The sequence below is a fragment of the Gavia stellata genome, chromosome 25 (genome assembly GCF_030936135.1).
Source record: "Gavia stellata isolate bGavSte3 chromosome 25, bGavSte3.hap2, whole genome shotgun sequence".
Classification (NCBI taxonomy): domain Eukaryota; kingdom Metazoa; phylum Chordata; class Aves; order Gaviiformes; family Gaviidae; genus Gavia; species Gavia stellata.
In genome coordinates, this window is record NC_082618.1 from 117,155 (window position 1) to 127,620 (window position 10,466).

General features: G+C 52.5%; 1 pseudogene; it reads left to right on the plus strand.

The window, feature by feature from the left end:
- Positions 1-6,849: 6,849 nt before the first annotated feature.
- Positions 6,850-10,108, plus strand: LOC132319199 (sperm acrosome membrane-associated protein 6-like; annotated as a pseudogene).
- The last annotated feature ends 358 nt before the right edge of the window (positions 10,109-10,466 follow it).

The window sequence follows — 10,466 nt, forward strand, 5'->3', positions numbered from 1 at the left end:
TCTAACTTGTGTAATTATTGATTGAATAAGTGCTTTGATAGCACTCCGACACATTTATAATGTAGATTTTGGTTCTGAAAAGCCATCAGCGTTCCTTTATCATAAGTTAATTTGCCTCAACTTACCAACAAAAATGAGAGGCATCAATAGTAAGAAGCTGAGCTAGGCTGAGCGATGGCTTGACTGAGCTATGACATGCTATAGCATTTCTGAGTTACCAGAATCAGGAAAATAAATATTCTTTCATTAAACATACCACATAAACCCAAAGTAATTAGATGCAAAATAAAATTGTAGTTTAGGCCATTTGAACAATCCCCTGACAGTCTAATTTTCTTTAAAAAGCATATATATATACTGAGGATACTTTATATAATCTCAAGCTTATCTCAGCATGCCATAATGTCTCAATTTCTTCCTTTATGTTAGTACAACAGTATGAATAGGAATTCCTAAAGCACATTTGTTAACGGAAACCTAAACATTGGTGTTCACAGGATCTCACAGCCTCTGCAAAGCACAGGTAACTGAATATTGGCGAAAATCATCTTCTATAATGGACGTCTTTAGGAATTCCATATAATTGGTGTTTTCAATGGGCAGGGCACTTTTCACTGATTGAGGCTTTCTTTGAGGAAGATTTTAATTTTTCTTCCATTTTTAAATTGTCTCTCCAGAAAATATTTAATGCTGGATATTGGAACAGACTGAGCTGAGACATTTTGGATTCTTAGACAGTTTCCAATGATCCATTTTGTGTGACCTGATGAAATGCCCTTTGAAAGGCAGGACTGGGTTCTTATGCTTCTGTTGGCCTTTATGGTCTACGTGTGTTATGGTCTTAACTGCGTTGGTTGCATGGCTTTTCTTGTTAAAACAACATGAAAGAAAAACTCAGAATATCTATTCCATATGAAAGTCTATGACTGCAAGCACTGAAGCTGTGATATGCCCAAGAGGAGAAACTGTTGGACCAAGAGGGCATGAAACATTTCAACATTTTAAAACTCAACTTTCTCAGAAATTTTCCTTTCAGGAAAAAAGAATGCTGTTTTGACTGTTCATGCTGATTTGGGATGAAAAGAAGATTTTAAATGGAATTTTCCTTGCGATGTAAATTGGAAATTTGAATAGCTCCCTGCAGCATTGAAATATGTATCGTATGGCATTTTAAACTTCTTGGTGCTCTCCTGTGGGTGAAATGAGTAATTACTTCAGTAACAACGTGGGGGGAAAAAAACAGAACATGGCAATTACTGCCTTAGTAGAAGGTAAATTCCAGATAAATTAATATGATCTATTGTCTTGGGACATGAATGCTGACTCCGCTCCTCAAGAAAACTGTTGAAATCAGGCAAATCAGATTTAATCTCTGCCACATTTTTCTGTATAATGTAGAAAACAGTTTAGCAACTGAAGAGTTGGCTGTGAAGATAAAATTAATAAAGTGTATTAAAATCCTTAGAAGACAACCAAGCAGGACTACAAAACATTTTCATGGAGCACACTGATGCTAGACCAAGCTTGTGATCAAGCAAAAAGGTCCAGGATGACAGAAAACACAGGACATAATCTAAACAGCCCCTAAAACTGCTACCATACATAGTTGGGCTACCATACAGGATGTTGAATAATTTTCAGTTCTCCTTTTCTGTCACCATAGCAGAGGATGGATGGATGGGTTGATTGGAAAGCTGTCTTTAACCTCAGATCCAGGGCATACCTGGATTTAGAGTTCCTGTCAAATCGCTTTGTCATGAGAAGATGAAGAGAAATGACAGAAGTTACACCTGAAATTAACAACAGAGAAAAAAGAAGAAAAAACAAAAGAGAAGGTAATTACCACAGGCAACAAACCTGCCTGCGAAAAATAACACCTGCTTCCTCCTGTTTATTTATCAACCCCTTAAGACCCCATTTCTAAGACAACCTCAGTTCTACATTTTTTCTTTCCAGTCCAAAAACACTTGAGAGGTAGAATCACTTGTAACACAGTTGCTATTACGCAAAAAGACAGGACTTTCACACTATGATACACTCTGCTAGATTATCTCACGTCATAATTCAAAACAGCACTTATGAAACAAAGTGAAGTTCTTCACGTGAATTTTTGCCCGAAATTGTACAACACCTTTTTAAAGGAGATTGTGGAGTTTAGAACCTAAATCCTGAGTGCAAACCTGTGTCTTGTGTTCCCAGTCTCTTTGACACTGCTCACCCTTTGGTTGGGTTGCGCTAAAACACAAATGGAACTACATTGATTTTCTGGGGGTGAAGACCATAGAATTATAGAATCAGTTAGGTTGGAAAAGACCTTGAAGATCATCAAGTCCAACCCTAAACTTAGCACTGCCAAGTCCACCACTAAACCATGTCCCTAAGTGCCACATCCACAGGGCTTTTAAATACCCCCAGCGACGGTGACTCAACCATTTCCCTGGGCAGCCTGTTCCAATGCTTGATAACCCTTTCAGTGAAGAAAATTTTCCTAATAGCCAATCTAAACCTCCTCTGGTGCAACTTGAGGCCATTTCCTCTTGTCCTATCGCTTGTTACTTGGGTACAGCCTCCTTTCAGGTAGTTGTGGAGAGTGATAAGGTCTCCCCTGAGCCTCCTCTTTTCCAGGCTAAACACCACCAGTTCTTTAAGCCGCTCCTCATAAGGCACTTGTGCTCTACACCCTTCACTAGCTTCATTGCCCTTCTCTGCACATGCTCCACCACCTCAATGTCCTTCTTGTAGTGAGGGGCCCAAAGCTAACACAGGATTCGAGGTGCGGCCTCACCAGTGCCGAGTACAGGGGCACAATCACTTCCCTGCTCCTGCTGGCCACACGGTTTCTGATACAGGCCAGGATGCCATTGGCCTTCTTGGCCACCTGGGCACACTGCCGGCTCCTATTCAGCCAGCTGTCAACCAGCACCCCCAGGTCCTTTTCCGCCAGGCAGCTTTCCACCCACTCTTCCCAAAGCCTGGAGCATTGCATGCGGTTGTTGCGACCCAGTTGCAGGACCCGGCACTTGCCCCTGTTGAACCTCATGCAATTGGCCTCAGCCCGTCGATCCAGCCTGTCCAGATCCTCTGTAGAACCTTTCTACACTCAAGAAGATCAACACTCGCGCCCAACTTGTGTCGTCTGCAAATGACCAGGCTCAAGATCGTGAATATCCTGTTACTAGGAATTATGGGCATGTTCATAACATACCTGGATGGATCTGGATATGTATCTGGTAGTATCTAAAGCCCCAGACTCTCACCTCTCTACTCTTTGGGTATACCCACTCCTCTCAAGAGGGGACCCAGGCATCTGGGACCTGCCTAGGAACCCCACTGTCCCCTGGGGACCCAGTCGCCCGGGCTCCGCCTAGGAACCCTGCTGTTCCCTGGGAACCCAGTCGCCCGGGCTCCGCCTAGGAACCCTACTTCCCATCAGCAAGCGATGTCCAGCCACTGCCTGGGAAGCAGGGTCTCAGCACGCGTCGCGGTTGCTCCGGCAGACAAATGCCTTAATGACAAATGCCCCCTCCCCTCCTCCTTTCTCTCAGCTTCTATTGCTGAGCATATGGCTTGGAATACCCCTTTGGTCAGCTGTCATGCCTATGCCCCCTTCCAGGCTCTTGCCCACCCCTCAGCCTACTGGCCTTTGAGGCAGGGGAGGGGCCACTTGGGAGAGATGGCCTTGATGCTGTGGGAGCACTGCTCAGCAGTAGACAAAACACTGCTGTGTTATCAACACCTTTTGAGCTACAAACACAAAGCACAGCACTATGAGCTCTGCTATGGAGAAAGTGAACTCCTTCCCAGCCAGTCCCAGCACAGCCTTACATGGTCTGTCCTAGCCCCCCTGCACACAAAGTGTTGCCTAAGAAAAAGCTCCAATGTAGAGATGTCTTCCAAGACATGCGCAATAGGACTTGACTGACCGTGGCCTCACCTGTAGAAGTGGCGTTCCTGCTAGAAGAAACCAGACCAAACTCTCTGCAAGCAGCAAAGTTGCAACAAAAGTGTGCAAACTCAGCTAATAAATATGCATTAAGGGCACTTGCCCAGGGGTTTTGCGTGTACAAATGCTCAAAAGTGAACGGTAACAGATGCTATCATGGCCAAAGCCAATAGGTGATGGAAACCGTAAAAATGAATATGTGAGTAGCCTTCAGATTCCTTACAAGAAATCAAGAGTTGCAACACGGGGGCCTACTCATGCTCCCAGCTGAGACCCACCTTGATTGCTGGCAATAAAAAAGAAGTTTTGGCTAGTGCGTACTTAGAAACATAGAATAGTTTGTGTTGGAAGGGACCTTCAAAGGTCATCTAGTCCAACCCTCCCTGCAATGTGCAGGGACATCTTCAACTAGACCAGATTGCTCAGAGCCCCATCCAACCTGACCTTGAATGTTTCCGGGGATGGGGCTTCTACTACCTCTCCGGGCAACCTGGTCCAGTGGTTCACCACCCTCGCTGTAAGAAAGTTCTTCCTTGTACCTATGCTCTTTGAATTCATAACCATTACCCTTCATCCTGTCACTACAGGCCCTACAAAAAAGTTTGTACCCATCTTTCTTATAAGCCCCCTTTAAGTACTGACAGGCTGCAATAAGGTCTCCCCAGAGCTTTCTCTTCTCCAGCCTGAACAACCCCAACTCTCTCAGCCTTTCTTCATAGGAGAGGTGTTCCAGCCCTCCAATCATTTCTGTGGCCCTCCTCTAGACCCGCTCCAACAGGCCCATGTCTTTCTTGTACTGAAGACTCCAGAGCTGGATGCAATACCCCAGGTGGGGTCTCACCAGAGCGGAGCAGAGGAGGCAGAATCACCTCCCTTGACCTGCTGGCCACGCTGCTTTTGATGCAGCCCCGGATATGGTTGGCTCTGTGGGCTGTGAGCTGTCTCAGCCCGAGTCCTAAAACCCTGGGTTAAAGGACAAGTTGTGTTTAGATATCGTGATCCCCCACAGACAAATAAAGGCAAGCTTAACACCAAGCGACCAGGAGATTCCATAGATATCCTTCATTGGTTGCAGACAAAAGTAACAGAATATCCCTGACCACCTCTGTAGTTATATAATTCCCAAATGACGAGGAAAGGAAACGAGAAAGGATAAAAGCAAACAAGAGAAAACAAGAGAGAGAAAAGAAGAGATATCACCACCCTAGGTTCCAGCAATGTCTTATCCTGCAACGGCTCGTTTAAGGCATATCTAATAGGCCACACATCCCGTTTGTTACAGCCACACATCCTGTTTGTTACATGAGCACATGTTGCCGGCTCCTGTCCAGATTTTCATTCACTAGTACTCCAAATCTTTCTCCACAGGCAGCTCTCATTCCCTTCATCCCCCATTGGTGACCAACAGGTCCGGTATCACATCCCCTCTGGTAGGGCCGTCTATTACCTGGCTTAAGAAGTCATCCTCGATGCACTCCAGGAGTCTCCTGGATTGCCTACAGCTCCCCGTGTGCTAATTTTCCAGCAGATGTTGGGGTGGTTGAAGTCCCCCAGCAGGACGAGAACCTGCGAGCGTGATGCCTCCTGTAGCTGGAATAAGAAGCCTTCATCAACAGGCTACCCTTGATCAGGCGGCCTGTAGTGGACACCAACCACAAGGTTCCCTTTGTTCACTCGGTCTCTAATTCTTACCCATAAGCTTTCAACCTGCTCATGGCTGTTCTTCAGAGACAGCTCTTCACAATCTATCCATTTCGTGACATAGAGGGCAACCCCTCCGCACTCCTTCCTCGCCTGTCCCTTCTGAACAGCCTGTAGCCATTGATAGCTGCACTCCAGTCATGGGATTCATCCCACCAAGTTTCAATAATGGCAACTAGGTCATCGCTTTCTTGCAGCACGGTGACTTCCAGCTCCTCCTGTTTGTTGCCCATGCTGTGTGCATTGGTGTAGAGGCACTTCAGCTGAGCTGTCGGACATGTCACCTTCTTAGAGGAACACCCCTTAATTCCTTTGAGGTATTTCACTGGTGTTTCCCTGTTGGCTCCTATTACCTCAGGAGCCCCTGGCTTATGTCCGTAGGACTTCAAGTGTGCTGCAGTGTACCCAGCACGTCTCAGAGCAACAGGCTGAGGGCCCTCGCTAGCACCCCGTCCCTCTAACCTTGGCGGGTTATCCCACAGTTTGTCAAGGGTAAGCCTGATATTATCCCCTTCCCCCTTCAAGTCGAGTTTAAGGCTCACAAGAGAGCTGCTGGCTCCTGGTGGGTCTCTCCACTGCCCTGGCGTTTCCTCGCCTCAGGAATCCCCTCCGTGCGCCAAGATCTGCCCCTCTGCTGTGGATCAGGCGGGCTCCGAGGCAGCCTGCCTTGGCGGGCGAGTATGAAGGTATTCAGGGGATGGGATATGAAGGAATGAAAAGGAGAAGCCTTGCATAGGTTTCAAGGAAGGGGATTTGGGAACTGCAAGAGACTGGACTGGGGGTGCTGATGGGACAGGATTATAGGGGGTGAAGCTGAGGAATTAGACATCTAAATAGAGGGGATTTGGGGACACCAAGTAATGTGACTGGCAGGGACTGAAGGCAGACGATTTGGGGAGACCAAAATGAGGGACTGGGAGCCCCTTCTCCAGCCCACACACCCCAGGGGACCCGTGTGTCTGGGTATACCCACTCCTCTCAAGAGGGGAACCAGCCATCTGGGACCTGCCTAGGAACCCCACTGTCCCCTGGGGACCCAGTCGCCCGGGCTCCGCCTTCGGAACCCTGCTGTTCCCTAGGAACCCAGTCACCCGGGCTCCGCCTAGGAACCCTGCTGTTCCCTGGGAACCCAGTCACCCAGGCTCCGCCTAGGAACCCTGCTGTTCCCTGGGAACCCAGGCATCTGGGTGCTATTCTTTGGAGACATGGCGTGGTGGTGGGTGCCTCTGATGCTGGTGCTGGCTTCCTGGCCCCCTGGAAACCGAAGCATCCGGGCAGGGGGACCTGGCTTGTGGCAGTGGGTGGCCTTGGTGTCCTGGCTCCCTGCGGTGCACTCCTGCCTGCTCTGCTTTGGGCCCCCCATTCAGCGGGCACGGCTCTGCCGGGACATTACTGGGGCTCCCCCCAAGGACCCCCGCCATCAACACTGCCTCGAGGCCCTCGTCCAGGCTGCTGTGCCACTCGCTTCTGTCACTGTGGGTGCGTCATGGGACCCCAGGGACACCCAACCCGACAGGGCCCCTGCCCAAGGACCCCCATCCTGACTGGCACCTCCATCCCACCAGGGACCTCCATCCCAAGGGGGATCACCACCCTGAACAGGACCCCAGAGCCCTCTGCGGTTCCCCACTTCAACCAAGGCCCTCACACCGACACTGGCCAGGATCCCGGGCGGTTGGGGACCCACACCAGGCAAGCACCCTGGGGACTCCAAACCATGCCAGGGTCTCCCCAGTCCTGACCTGGACCCCAGGGACCTCTGGGAACCCCAGCCCTGCCTGGGACCCTTAGAATCACCCAACCCTGACCAGGGACACACTGGCGACTCCCCGGGACCCCCTGGCTCTACCTAGGACCTCAGGAATCCCCAGGGATACCTGACCCTTCCCAGCATCCCTAAACCCTGATCAGGACTCCAGGAACCCCCGGAAACCCCCAGCCCTTACTGCACCCTCCCATCCCTGAACCTCCAACCCCAACCCTGTGCTGGTCCCAGTGCTCCTGTCTCCTTGGTCCCAGGGTCGGGGCAACGCGAGGCACTTCGGGAGATCATCATGGATGCCCTGCATTTTCTGGAGAAGCAGAAGGACATGAGTGAGCAGGGGACGTGGCACGTGTGAGGGGGGAGGGCCAGGACATGGGGCATGGGGGATGGGATGTGGAGGCCTTGAAGGCGGGCGGGCGGGGGGGGGGTGGGTGGTGTGTGAAATATAGGCTATATGGAGGTCTGGGGGCTGTAAGGGGATATTTGGGGAATCCTGAGGGTATATGGGCTTCAAGGTATACAGCTTCTGGGTTTTTGTGATGGGTTATTCGGGGATATATGGGACTCCACGATGGATATGTGTGGTCGAGGCGAGTTGTACAGGGGATCTGTGGGGTCCGGGGAGGGTTTATGGGGATTGGGGAGAGGGCACATTGCCTCACCTGGATATCTGGGACACCCCAGAGCCCTTTGAGGTGTCTCTGCAGGAAGCCGTCAACATCATCTGGATGAAGCTGAGCAAGCTGGAGGAAGGTATGGGGCCAGTGGGCACACCCACCCAGGACTCCCACCCCGGGGAACCCCTGCCACCCCCACTCAAGGGACGATCACAGAGACCCCCACCCTGGGCACCCCGATCCCGGAGAAACCCCCAGGGACTCCATCAGGGCTGGACAAGTGCTAGCCCTGACAGCTCATCACAGGGATGTGGATCCCCAGTGATCCCCAGCCTAATGCTGCTTCCTCCCCACCAGCTCCAGCCTGTGTCCCGCCCTGTGGTGAGTGCCCATCCCTCTGTCTTGCCACCCCCTGTCCCCTAGTACATCTCCCATCCCCCTGGGACCGCCAAGTCTCTCCCTCCCAGGGTACCAGCCAGCCGCCCGCGTCTTCCAGTGTGCTACCTGCCGCCTCGTGGACTGCCAGTTTCCCCTGGACTGCCCAGGTACGGGGGCCGTGGTAGACCCAGGCGTCCAGGCTGGGCTAAGCCCCAACCCGGAGCTGGCTGCGGCCAGGGCTCTGGGGGCAACCCTCATTCCTCACGTGTGGGCACGCCTGCCGGGCCCACCGTGAGCACACATGAGTGTGCCAAGGTGCATGCCCACCCATCCCCACTGTGAGCGCATGAGCACGTGCAGTCGCACAGGAGCGCAGTTATTTCTCTAAGTGCATGAGCAGATGTGAACTCACACGTCTGTCAATGCTCCCAGTGCAGGACATGCGGGCCCGCACGGATGAAGCCATCACACTGCACTGCGACGTGCCCTTTGCCACCCCGCCTGATGTGCCCGTTACCTGGATGTTTGCCAAGGATGTGAGTTTCACATGCATGTGCAAGGGTGTACACAGACATTCGTGAGAGGACTGGGCATGGTTAGCGAGGCCCACGTGCACACAGCTGTGTGCTTGGCGTGAAGACTATCAACAGATACAGGCGTTGCTTATACAGTAGATAGGTGTGCTGTAAGGAGAATGTGTGTAAGCATGCACAGGATGCAAGCAAGTGCTCACCCACCTGAAGGGTGCTCGCAAGCAGGAGGCAGGTCACTCGTGTGTTTGCAGATTCATAGGCCCTTGTGTGCACATGCGTGTGAAGGAAGTGACTTTTGTGTATGCTCTGCTTGTGCACCCCCCTGTGCACACACACAGGGCACGAGGAGCACATGTGGGACATGAGGTGCACGCACATGCATGAGAAAAGGGTACCAGAAGCATGACAGGGTCGTGACAAGCACAGGTGCAGGACACGGGTGCCTTTGCATGCACGTGCATGCTGTTCCATGTACCTGGTGGAGCAGGCTGTGCTGATGTCTTCCCCCATGCCCCAGCTGCGCACACAGGATCTGGCGCTGTTTGAGGAGCTGCAGGGGAGTGCAGAGGGACCTCTCAGTCTGACCCTCCAGGACCCCACGCCAGGAACCATCGCCTGTCGCCTGGGCGTCCTTTCTGAGCCCTTGGTCCGCAAGTTCTTCTACCTCAATGGTGCGTCCAGACACCAGAGTGCCCTGGGGGCAGTTAGCAGCGTGGGCTGGAGCGGGACCCCAGGCACATGGGTCCATGGGAGGGGGGGTGCATGGGGCTGTGAGCAGGGTGCCAGGACACCCGGGTCCTTGGTGGACAGGTGGAGGGACTAGGTGTTCCCTGATGCCTGGCTCCTCCGGGGGTGCTGGGGCACGTGGGGTGGAGCAGGGACCCCCAGACGCCTGGGTCCCTGCGGGCAGTGAGGTCTGTGGCTGGAGCAGGTGCCTCAGGGATACCTGGTCCCTGGGGGGCACTGCCCCATCACCTGAGGTGCCTGGGTCCCCACAGTATCAGAGGGAAGCGTGGAGGCAGAGCAGGGACTCCAGGCTCGGTTCAGAGCTGTGCTGCGCTGGCCCCAAGGCAGGAACCCCTGGGACCACATGGCAGCGCTGGAACTGGGGCTGGCACTTGGCTCCATGGCGCTCGTGCTGCTGCTAGTGTGAGTCCTCCCGACCTGGTAAACCTTACCCTCCAAATCCCCATGCTTCTGGGGCTCCCCGCAGACCAGCATGGGACTCCCAAACCCCCCTGGACCCTCAGTCCCTCAGGATTCCCTACAAATGCGAGGGGACCCGAGTGTCCCAGCTGGGCCATAGGCTGCCGGGACTCCTAAACTCACAGGGCCCCCCCTGGGACTCCCATTGTCTTCTGGCCCATTCCGGGACCCCTCCCTTGCACCCAGGACCACTCCAGGCTGCCTTGCTTCCCCCAGATTCCCCTAATTGCCCCTGACACCCTGACACTTCCCTCCATTTTCCCCAGAACCCCCACTGTCCCTTTGTGGGTCCCAGTTACAGCCAGTTGACCCCAGTTGCCCCC